Source organism: Kogia breviceps, chromosome 9, assembly GCF_026419965.1.
Source record: "Kogia breviceps isolate mKogBre1 chromosome 9, mKogBre1 haplotype 1, whole genome shotgun sequence".
Taxonomy (NCBI): Eukaryota; Metazoa; Chordata; class Mammalia; order Artiodactyla; family Physeteridae; genus Kogia; species Kogia breviceps.
In genome coordinates, this window is record NC_081318.1 from 63,478,889 (window position 1) to 63,491,476 (window position 12,588).

Sequence of the window (12,588 nt, forward strand, 5' to 3'; positions counted from 1 at the left end):
AGCCATGGCCGCTGAGCCTGCGCGTCTGGAGCCTGTGTTCCGCAACGGGAGAGGCCACAACAGTGAGAGGCCCGTGTACCACAAAAAAAAAAAAAAAAAAAAAAAAAAAAAAAAAAAAACAGTCAAGATGACACAATCAGACCATTGCATGACTAATTTCAAGAGGACTGTCAGAGCTCACTGTTGTTTCTGCATGTAGCCCCCTCCCTTCACCTATGAAAGCTCTTGCCCACTGATTGTCACTGGTGAGGAGTTGGCCTTTGGACGGGAGTCTGCCCTCCCCCTCAGGTTGCCGGCCTCCTAAATAAAGCAAACTTTCCTTTCCATGAACCTTGCCTCTTTATTGGCTTTAAAGTGGCAAGCAGCCGGCTCCCCACTTTCGGTAGCATCATGTCTTCAGCATTAGTTTTTTCGTAACGGAATCTGAAGAAAGTTGAGTGAGAGAAATCTTACAATGCTGTCTATCCCTTACATAAAGCTCTCAAGAACTAAGGCATTATGTGGAAAATAACATTATCCTATTAGTTAGCCACAGAATATGAAGGCTGTGCTCTAGACCAAGAAAATCAGAGGCTCTGAGGGTGGATCCCAACCATCAGTATTTTTCAAAGCTCCCCAGGTAATTTCAATGTGCAGCCAAGATTGAGAACCACTACTACAAAGAAAAGCAAGAGAGTAATAAAGAAAATATTCAATTTAGTGGTTGCTCTGGCAGGGGGAGAGGGAGATGCATTCAGAAAGGGACAGTCAGAAGGTTTTTAACTACCTTAGCAATAGTCTATTGCAAAAGTGGGCAATGATGTGTGAGGCTTTTTTAATCTGACTGTTAGAATTGATCATGCTTCATGCACATTATTTTTTGAATGAGGCATTGATTTTAAAATAATTTATAAAATTCAAAAAATACAAATGTGCCTTTTATTTTCAATCATCTAAGAGCAGTTGTTTCAGCCATCACTGATAACATAATCCCCTAGATGCTACTAGCTCAGTATATGCCCTGGATATAAACAGCAGAGTTCTGAAAAAACTACTTGATATAACACAAAATGAGTTTTTCTGAAGATAATTTATTCAGTAGAGATAAATAAATCCCCATAATGAATATCATGGTCTTAAAAAAAAATCTCCTTTATGCAATAAGCACCATCTCCTGTCTCCTACAAATGAAAAGAAACAGCATTTCTGAAATTTAGAAATTCTGCTGTTGCTGAGTGGCTCTGATTACGCCAGGCAAAAGGCTCATCCTTTGAGCTGCTGGAGACCCTGCTAAGGGAGAATTGGCACTTCTTTCTTCTACCCACAGGATACCAATATAAACACAAGGAACACTGATTCCATGGCTCTTCCTCTAGTGCCTGGCAAAGTCCCATTTAAAATTTGCAGCTAAATCTTACGTTTTTCCGTCATGTTCAGGGGAATACTAAATCCCTGTTTATACCACACAGAAAATACTTACTATCAAAATGGAAGGTTATATATTAGGGACATTTTTGAAGATTTGCTAATTATGTGAAGATGTTGTAAGTAACTGAGATAAATCTGGCGGCATTGAAGTGACTATACTTATTTTGACAGTGATGGCTATTAAATTGCTCCTAAAGTAGATGTTATCACTTATTTATTTATTTAAATTGCCATAACGTTCCAATTTGAAGTAAAGCATTTTAAAGATTATAATTACCACAAGGACAGTATTGCTGGTGTTGTTTTGTTCTGTTCTGCTTTTTAATGGTAAAATAATGAGAAAAGAGACAGTAACAAGGATATGAAGGAGAGCTGAATGCTACGATTGTCACTCCAGGGTTGAATTGATTGACTTGGTATGGGCATGAGAATTGGAGCTAGATATCAAACAAGATAGGATTCCAAGATTCCAAAATTCTGTTCTACATTTAAGGGCTTGCAGCTACCTGTGTCCTAGCAAAATCATACAACCTCTCAACAGTAATGGAAATAAAAAAGTCTGAGGTGAATATGCTTCTAATAATAAAAAATTTAGAAATACTTTCTGATGAGAATGATAACAGTGATGTTGTCTGAATCTCAGTCTGAGGAAGTATCACTAAGTAGGACAGGGGTCCTCGTACAGCAGTCCATCTGGCTTATCCCTATGTTTGTAAATACATTTTTACTGGTATGCAGCCATGACCATTTGTTTATGTATTGTCTGTGCGGGCTTTCATGCTGCAAAGATCAGCAGAGTTAAGTAGTTGCAACAATGACTTTAAGATCTACAAGCCTAAAATAGTTACTGTATGGAAACTTTCACTGATCTCTGAATTAGTAGATGAGAGTAAAGATTTGATTTGAATTCTGGCAGCATTGCTTTTAACTGGGTAACTTTGAACAAGTTGCTTCTCTCTCTCTCTGTCTTAGTCACTTCTTAAATGAGTAGTGCCTGGTATATAGTAAACTATGTAAGTCTTGGAGCTTGTTATGATTGTTGACATTTGGGTAATGTAACATATCTTGAAAAATGTATCAATGCCAAGATTATTTTAAGAATGCAAAATGCAAAGGGTCATTTTTAATGCAATTTTATTGGCAATCATTACTTTTACAAAATTTCTGGAAATGTCTGTTTTTGCAGAAGACAGCAGTTCTCCATTTCACTATAGACCTTCTAAGTTATGCATCCAGCACATCAGACTTTCCAGAAGGTTATATTTCTTAGATCAATTTTTATTAATCTTATCCTTTTCTTACAAATACATTCTTATGCTTTTCAGCTAATGAGATTCTTCCTCTTGTAAAATTAAGTGCTTAGAAAAATTTTACTTCCTGCGATAGTCCACAAAGGCCTAACTGAATCTTCTTTGGTATTTCCCATGTTATTTATTTATTTATTTTACTTTATTTGTATTTTTTTTTTTAAAAAGATCAGTGTACCAAGGATTATGGCGTTTGCTCCTTAAGCCATTATTTAACTTTGTTCCACTCTAGGTAGAGAAGAAATATATTGTGTTATGAATTTTACTGTTTAGATAGGGCCACATTTATACGATGGACTGATTCAGCCAGCTGAAGTTAATGGTGCAAGACTGTCCACACACTCCTTTCCACTGGCCCCTTCTCTATGGCCTTCCTTGCCAATAAGGGAAACACTTGGCACTGACACGGTAAATGGCAAGATTTTAACACTGCCAAGGGACTGTTGGCAGTGAGTGTGAGTGCTTAATGAGCCATTTCACTTTGTTAATGTCTTACTCTTTGCTCTGTGGTGTCAGGTCAGCAGACAAATTGGAACTATTAAGTCCAAGGCTGCCACAGACATCTCTGGTAATAGAATGTGGATTTTTGTCTCTGTGTCTTTATATTAGAAAGCATTTCCCATGTTAGTTTTCATGAGATAATGCACTGTTCTATCAGAATGGCAAATATTCTCTTTTGTTAATGGATTAGTTGACCCATTGCTGGGATTTTGGCACTGAATTATTTTCACTTTGCAGCTGTACCTTGGACTATTCCCTATTATACTCTATATCCCCCAGGTCTGATGTGAATTGTTTGTGGTTTTCATATGTCAACTACGTAATAGCGTTAGCAAAGATGAGCTTCATCATTCTCTATCTTCCCGTCAACAATAGTAATAATTTGAGCAGATAATAATAAAAAGGAAAGATCCTAGAATTTGAAATCTGATGAAATTGTAGCAAAAATAAGGATTAAGTCAGCTGAACCAATATGAGTTTAATCATAATGCCTGTAATTTTTCTATACATCATCTCACACACACAACAGCAATAGTCTAGTTTCTTCTTGTCTCTTACCTATTTCATTGCCCTCATAAGGTATAATATATTTCAGGCTGAGGCAGTATGTTATGTTTATTAGGAGCAATGGACTTTAGAGTCAGACTTCCTGGTTTTGAATATTATTTAGACTACTTAGTAGCAGTGTAACCTAAGACATACTCTTAATTTCTCTAAAGGAAAGTTTCTTCAGTTATAAAATAAAGATAACACTACATGTCCTTCATAGAATGATTTGAATATCAAGAGATAAAGCATACACATTGCTTATTACAGCACCTTGAATACAAAAGGTAACACCATAATTGTTATCTAGATAATAAAAGGATAATTTGAACTATATTATACCTTTCTACCTACTTCTGTTCCTTCTGCACATGGTCAGTCCTCAGTGAATGAACAAAAAAGGCTGGCTGGTTGAATGAATGCTTGGCTAACTTGAGAGATCTTCTCATAAACAATTTTCCTTAAGAGTCAAACTCCTGGGCTTCCCTGGTGGCGCAGTGGTTGAGAGTCCGCCTGCCGATGCAGGGGAAATGGGTTTGTGCCCCGGTCCGGGAGGATCCCACATGCCGCGGAGCGGCTGGGCCTGTGAGCCATGGCCGCTGAGCCTGCGCGTCCGAAGCCTGTGCTCCGCAAAGGGAGAGGCCACAACAGTGAGAGGCCTGCGTACCGAAAAAAAAAAAGAAAAAAGAGTCAAACTCCTCACAAAATATGTTTCCCTACTACATATCATTAAAATCCAGATTGTCAAATTAGATGAGGTTAAAAATTTTCAATAATCCCATAGAGCACTGTGGGATTTACTTTATCCTGGTTTCCAGAAACCGTGCTGTGACCTGTTTAGGTATTCTATTGTCTTATTCTGCTCAAGTTAGCTCACCTGGATATTTCCTTTATTTTCATTCATAAAAATAGGAATATAGAAAATGTATAGGAAAAAAAAAAATCAACATTTGCAAATCTACACCCAGCTTTGTCAACCTGCAACTTTTTACTGGATTTGCTTCGAACCATTTTTTAAAGAAATAACACGTTACAATTAAAGTTGGTGATTTCAGCTTACATTTTCAATTCCTATTCTAGTCCCATAGTTCCTGGCCAAATGTAATCACCATTTTTTTATTTTGGCATGTGTATATTGTTTATGTAATTCCCACAAGTGTTAATTACTTTCACTTCATGAATCCTTATAGATAGATGATAGATGAATAGATAGATTTGTAAGTAGATAGCCATGCTTCCAATGTTCTTAAATGTCTTATGAGCCTTGGTAATATATATATTCTTCTCTAGTTCTCAATTTTCATTCAGTAGTTTCTGTAGAGTCCAACTGTAGACTTTAACATAATTTATTCATTCTATTCTTGATAGACATTGGGTGGTGTCCAGTTTGGAGCCATTACCATAAGTAACATACCCGACTAGATGTATAAAGGCCTGCATTTTTCTTGGATTGAATTCATTGACTCTATAAAATGTAACCTTTTGATATTATTGAATATTTTACTAGTGACTGGCAGGTTATGAGAGTTCCCACTGCCATAAACATTTTCTAATACTTGATATTGTCAGATATTTTACAATATTTGCCAATTTGATAAGTATAAAATAGATTTCTCATGTTAATTTTTATTTCCATAATTGTTTATAAAATTGAGCATCCTTTTATTATTTTAATGCCTTTTAAAATTTTTCTCCTCTTGGATGAATTGCACATATCATTTCTCTACTTTTTTCACACTACTTTTTACAAGTTATTTAAATATTCTCCATGTGATCCCCTTGTCAGTTAATTCATTGACATTATTTTCCCCAGACCGGCTTGCTTTATCCTTTGTATCTTTTTTTTTTCCTTCACAAAGTTATTGTTCACAAAGAACAAGTTATTAACATACTACTTTTATTAGCAAGTGCTCAAAAATATATATTACCTCTATTTTCTCTATCCTATGGCTTCACATAATAAGATTTGCAAGACGTTTAATTATATTGATTTTTTTCCCTAGTTAAAAAAAAAAAAAGCAATGTCCACTGTAGAGAATTTGAAAGCTAAAAAGCAGAATGTAAAAATTCCATATAAAGACATAGTTATCCTTGACATTTTGGACCTGACTTTGTTTTGATATTTTCACTATGATAAACAAAACTCTGAAGATTCATAGATATAGACTTAACAGATGAAAAAGTAAGGCTTCTGGCAGATATTCCTGGATTGCTATCCAGAACTTTTGTGTCATATCATACTCCCAACAGAAGTATATGCAATTTTTGGTTTTCTAAACATTCATAAAAATTGGTTATCATATTTTTACATCTTTATTGGAGTATAATTTCTTTATCATTATTTTAAAAATAGTTTCACCAACTTGCTAGTGAAAAAGAAAACTTTGTTACTTTAATTCATAGTTTTTTATCATAACTAAAACAGTACATTTTCCTTATCATTATTGATCTTTTACATCTTTGATAAATCGTCTTATGATTAATTTCCCATTTATGATGATATAAGTGTTTTTTCTATTTACTTATGACATTTTTTTTTGTTATATGTGTTTACCTAAATTATTATTTTATATACTTTAAAAGCATTATATAGTATAGTATATTGATTCCTTTTATTTCTGCTCTATTCCATTTCCTTTATGTTTGAGTTGTTCATCATATTGAAATCAATGAATTATTGTTATATATCTTCTGTTTAACATCATTTGATACATTTTATTTTTAAATTAATAACCAAATTTCTCAGTTGCATGTGTTTGTAAATTCCTTTATAATATATATTTTGTAAATTCCTTTATAATATATATTTTGTTTCTAGTATATTTTATATCTATTTATTCGTTGAAACTTATTTCATGCCCATAAGGTTTTAAAGAACTACTGAAATTTATCTTCCTTTATTCCTTTATTCCTTTCTCAAAAAAGCATTTTACTTTCCTCATTTTAAAGTTATTTTAATTAAGACCAAGGCATCCCTCCTGAAATACTCAAAATGTATTTGATAGCAATTTCTCTAAAATTAAAATAAATGTGCTTTTCCCCACTTTACATTTAATCTGTTCATCCAGAACAAGTTATCAGTATGAATTCATTACAATCTTCTTTTGAATTTTCAGTAAACCTTGTCTTTTTTTGAGTAAATCCTACTTTTTATTGCTTATTTGTTCTGTTGTTATTGTGAATATAAATCTTAAAGACTTTCAAGTATATGGGAAAGCTATTTATTCTTGCTCCTTTATTTGTTCTAGGAACATTATCCTTCTCTCATTAATTTTAAGCATATTTCATAGGTTCTCTAATGTTATCTAGACATGTGAACATATTAGTGGACATAATGATCAATTTTTTCTCTATTTCTAATAGATTGTTTCTTATTTCACTTTCATATGTTACAGATACTGGTATGTGTGAAAAACAGAAATGTTAAATAAAAATGAAGATTGCATTTAACTACCTCACATTGTCTGTTTAACATTTTAATATTATGCACACTTATGGATTGAGATGCCTTCTTTCTGTTATGCAAAAGAAAAAATTCTTTTATTGCAAATCGTCTTGGATTTTCATCAATAATGGTTGCTAAATTTAATTAAATTAAAGTTTTCTAAATTATCTGTAATTATAGGCTTAATTTTATCTTTGATCAGTAGTTACACAGGAAGGCATTTCAATAAATTAATAAATGTTTGGTTTGGGTTTTTAAAAATTTTCATTTTATATTGGAGTATAGTTGATTAACAATGTTATGGTAGTTTTAGGTATACAGCAAAGTGATTGAGTTATACATATACATGTATCTATTCTTTTTCAAATTATTTTCTCATTTAGGTTATTACAGAGTATTGAGCAGAGTTCCCTGTGCTATGCAGTAGGTACCTATTGGTTATCTATGGTCTGGTTTTTGATGTTGTTTCAACTTGTGCTAGATGATGATCAGCAAATGGAATCTGTATGTTGGCTAATTTAGATTTTCTTTTTGGTTTATTATATAATTTTCATTTTTAAAATTTATTTTTATTGAAGTGTAGTTGAATTTCAATGTTGTGTTAGTTACTCCTGTACAGCAAAGTTACTCAGTTATACATATACATACATTCTTTTTCATATTCTATTCCATTATGTTTTATTATAGGATATTGAATATAGTTCACTGTGCTATACAGTAGGACCTTGTTGTTTATGCATTCTATGTATAGCAGTTTGTATCTGCTAATCCCAAACTCCCAATCCATGCATCTCCCACCCCCCTCCCCGTTGGCAACCACAAACCTATTCTCTATGTCACTAATTGTGTTTCTGTGTCATAGATAGGCTCATTTGTGTCATATTTTAGATTCCACATATAAGTGATTTCATATGGTATTTGTCTTGTTCTTACTGACTTACTTCACTTAGTATGATAATCTCTAGTTGCATCCATGTTGCTGCAAATGACATTATTTCATTCGTTCTTTCTTATGGCTGAGTAGTATTCCATTTCATGAGAGGAGGTGAGCTCAAGTCTTCTACTTCGCCGTCTTTTTCAGAATTGAGGGGTTGCTTTTAGCTTGGATGTTTGCTTTCTCTTTCCTCAGTGTGTGCTGGCTGTTATCCCCTTGATATGAGGTGTGCAGGTACAGTGGCCCTTGTGTGCTCCCAGGATGGTGGGGGCAGGGCCTGCCACCTGCTCTCGGGTCTCATAATGGCAGCCTGTGCCTGACTCTGAAGCCCCCATTGGGGGCAGCAACTTGCGCCTGCCTCCAGAGCTCATGTAAGCAGTGTCCTGTTGCCTGTGAGCATTCACAAGGAAAGAAGCTCTTATGGTGGTCTTGCCCCTCTCCTTGTGCACCCCCCAATAATGGTGCATGCCTCTCTGGTAGGCCCAGGCTTCTTCCAAACACACTCTCAGCTGCCGCAGCTCAGCCTCCTTAGGCTGTTTCTGCACAGCCAACCCCAGTCTTCTCCCTGGGTCTGACCTCTGAAGTCTGAGTTTCAGCACCAGCCCCCCACCCACACCAACAGATAAGTGTTTCAGGTTGAGGAGTGCAGGGCAGTGGTGCCCACCTTCTGTGCAGGGTACTGTCCATTTTTTCTTCCACAAACTGGTTGTTACACTCTCCTCCTAGGCTACATACCTCCCCCTCCATCCAGGTTGACCTCCCTGCCAGTGAGGAGTCCTCCAGGATGCAGGAACTTTTCCTCCTTCACAGCTCGCTCCTTGGGACACAGACCCTATTCTGATTCCTTCTTTTTCATTTTCCTTTTATCCTACCTGGTTACGTGGCGATTTCCTTGACTTTTCGGACGTCTGAGGTCTCCTGTTGGTGTTAAGTAGATGTTCTGTGTGAATCGTTCAACTTGTATTTTAAATTCTTTTGTGGGAGAAGGGGAGCTCCATGTCCTAGTCCTCTGCCATCTTGCCCCCTCCCCCTCACTATTCCTTTTTTTTTTTAATTTTTGCATTTTATTCTATTTCTTTCTATTTTTTCTCTCTCTCTCTCTCTCGGTCTCACTCTCGCTCTCGCGCTCTCTCTCTCTCTTGTCTCCTTCTGGGACCCCTACAATGTGAATGTTGTTGCATTTAATGTTGTCCCAGAGGTCTCTTAGGCTCTCTTCATTACTTTTCATTCTTTTTCTTTATTCTGTTCTGCAGCAGTGAATTCCACCATTCTGTCTTTCAGGTCACTTATCCGTTCTTCTGCCTCAGTTATTCTGCTATTGATTCCTTCTAGTATAGTTTTCATTTCAGTTATTGTATTGTTCATCTGTGTTTGTTTGTTCTTTAATTAATTCTTCTAGGTGATTGTGAAACATTTCTTGCATCTTCTCTATTTTTGCCTCCATTCTTTTTCCGAGGTCCTGGATCATTTTCACTATCATTATTCTGAATTTCTTTTCTGGAAGGTTGCCTATCTCCACTTCATTTAGTTGTTTTCCTGGGGTTTTATCTTGTTCCTTCATCTGGTACGTAGCCCTCTGCCTTTTCATCTTGTCTGTCTATCTTTCTGTGAATGCGGTTTTTGTTCCACAGGCTGCAGGATTGCAGTTCCTGTTGCTTCTGCTGTCTTCCCTCTGGTGGATGAGGCTATCTAGAGGCTTGTGCAAGTTTCCTGATGGGAGGGACTGGTGGTGGGTAGAGCTGGCTGTTGCTCTGGTGGGCAGAGCTCAGTAAAACTTTAATGCCCTTCTGCTGATGGGTTGGGCTGGGTTCCCTCCCTGTTGGTTGTTTCGCCTGAGGCAAGCCAGCACTGGAGCCTACCCGGGCTCTCTGGTGGGGCTAGTGGCAGACTCTGGGAGGGCTCACGCCAAGGAGTACTTCTCACAACACCTGCTGCCGGTGTCCTTGTCCTCATGGTGACACACAGCCACCCCCCACCTCTGCAGGAGACCCTCCAACACTAGCAGGTAGGTCTGATTCAGTCTCCTATGGGGTCACTGCTCCTTCCCCTGTGTCCCAGTGTGCACACTACTTTGTGTGTGCCCTCCAAGAGTGGAGTCTCTGTTTCCCCTAATCCCGTTGAAGTCCTGTAATCATATCCCACTAGGCTTCAAAGTCTGATTCTCTAGGAATTCCTCCCCCTGTTCCCGGACCCCCAGGTTGGGTAGCCTGATGTGGGGCTCAGAACCTTCACTCCAGTGGGAGGACTTCTGTAGTATAAGTGTTCTCCAGTCTGTGAGTCACCCACCCAGCAGTTATGGGATTTGATTTTACTGTGATTGTGCCCCTCCTACCATCTCACTGTGGCTTCTCTTTTGTCTTTGGATGTGGGGTATCTTTTTTGGTGAGTTCCAGTGTCTTCCTGTCGATGATTGTCCAGCAGCTAGTTGCGATTCTGGTGTTCTCACATAAGGGAGTGAGAGCATGTCCTTCTACTCTGCCATCTTGGTTCAGGGCCTATTCCTTTTTAAAAATGTATTTTGATTTCAAGAATCCCAAGTATTTAAGTGAAATACAATTTCTTTGAATACAAAAATATATGATAGGAAAATATAAATCATGTAATATTATAGGTGTATAAGTAGGGGGATAAGATAATACAGATCCTCCAAAGAAGGTTAAGCAATAAAAGAACAAGGCAGCTAATAATCAAGAGCAGGCCAGAGTAGAAAAACTCACTCTCACTTAAAATAGTAGAATCCCAATTTAAAATTAGATTTAGAGATAGCAAACCATCAGAGATTGCAGGGAACAGTCTTGATTTGATCCACTTTTCTGCAATGAGATAGCGGACTAATGGCCACAGCAATCTGAATTAATTAACATCAATTTGTTTTTAATAAAAAGCTTTTGAAGCCCATTTTGATAATGAATGCCATCTAGAGGAAAACCAAACAGCTCTTTCTGATATATGTGGAGCCACACATATTTGACCCCTATTTTACACAGTTGAGCCTCATTGATTTCTTTTAAACTCGGGGACTGAGCACTGAACAATGGTGGGAGCACTTGTATATCTTCCACAGAGACGCAGTCTATGAACAGTAACCCTGCAGCAGGGCCTAAGTGTTTCTGTGCCTCCAACACTGGCTGCCTGTTCTGATGACATATAACACAGATGCTGTCCTTAACAGCAAACAATCTCAACGTCTGGCCATGGAATCAGTCTTTAGGGTGCAAGCAAAAATAAAAGAGACAAACTTAATGTGTAGCTGAGCTTCAAGTTAGTTGGCTTCAAACTTAAATCCACATAGAGTGGTCTTATTACAAAAAGAATTCCTGTGTTTAAATAGAATTCAAGATAGGACAGGAAACAAAGACACTTAAATGTATGTTACTGTGAATATGGAGTAAGAAAGCCGAATACTATTAAAGGAGTAGCTTGTGGAAATTTTCCCAAGACTTTAGGAATAGTAGTTCATCTATTCATGTTAACTTACTTCTCTTAATAATGATAGTAGTGATATAAAAGAGTGATTTAAAATTAATTCTATTGCATTTCATACAACAGTTTCCATATTTATTAAGTAGTAATTGCTTCAAAAACTGCAGGCAGATATTTTGCATATGCTTCTCTAACTGGGATGACATGACTTGCCTGCTTTCAATACAGAGTGGAGAGGTAAAACTAAACCACACAAATAAATGAACAAAAAGACTCCAGTGAGTAGGAGGCCAGAGCACTTGGCTGAGACATTCTAATACTAAAAGTATGAATTACTGTGGTTATTGTTAGGTGAGTGATGCATCTGAACACCTAGGGAGAATGATAATCTGGAATTGTGAAAAGTCACCTCAGTACTTTAATGTGTTAACACAAACAATCTACCTCAGTTGTCTAGGATCCAGCAGCCAGAGTTCCCAGCCACTGGTCTTATTTTGTAAGTGGTATGATGACTACTTGATAAAGTTTTGCACAGTCTATGATTCTCCTTTTGTTTCTGCAGTTTCTGGCCTCTCCTCAGAAAAGTCCTATTTATTTTAATATGGTTCCCACTTGCATGAATAATTTTTTAAATGCATTATGTATTGATATTAGAGCTATTATTTTAATCAAAAAGTATATTTAATAGAAAATATAGTATTTATTTCTCTCTGTATTGACCTATATGAGTAATAGAGAAATACCAAATATTATCACGTATCTCCTTCTCTGTGTCTTTCCTTGGTAACTTGTTCCTGGTTAGATCTCAGTAAACATTTGTTAAATATATAAATGCTATTGATACTTAACAATAGTTAACTAACAACTGAATTTAAAAACCAACATCACATTTATCCTTGAAACGAAGCGTAATACAAATAATTTGGAACAGTCTCCTTAATCCTGGTTACTGTCAATTTCCTCAAACTGAAACTTTTTTGTTTTCAAATTTTGGTCACATGTCAAAATGCTGGTGTTTTTAGCAA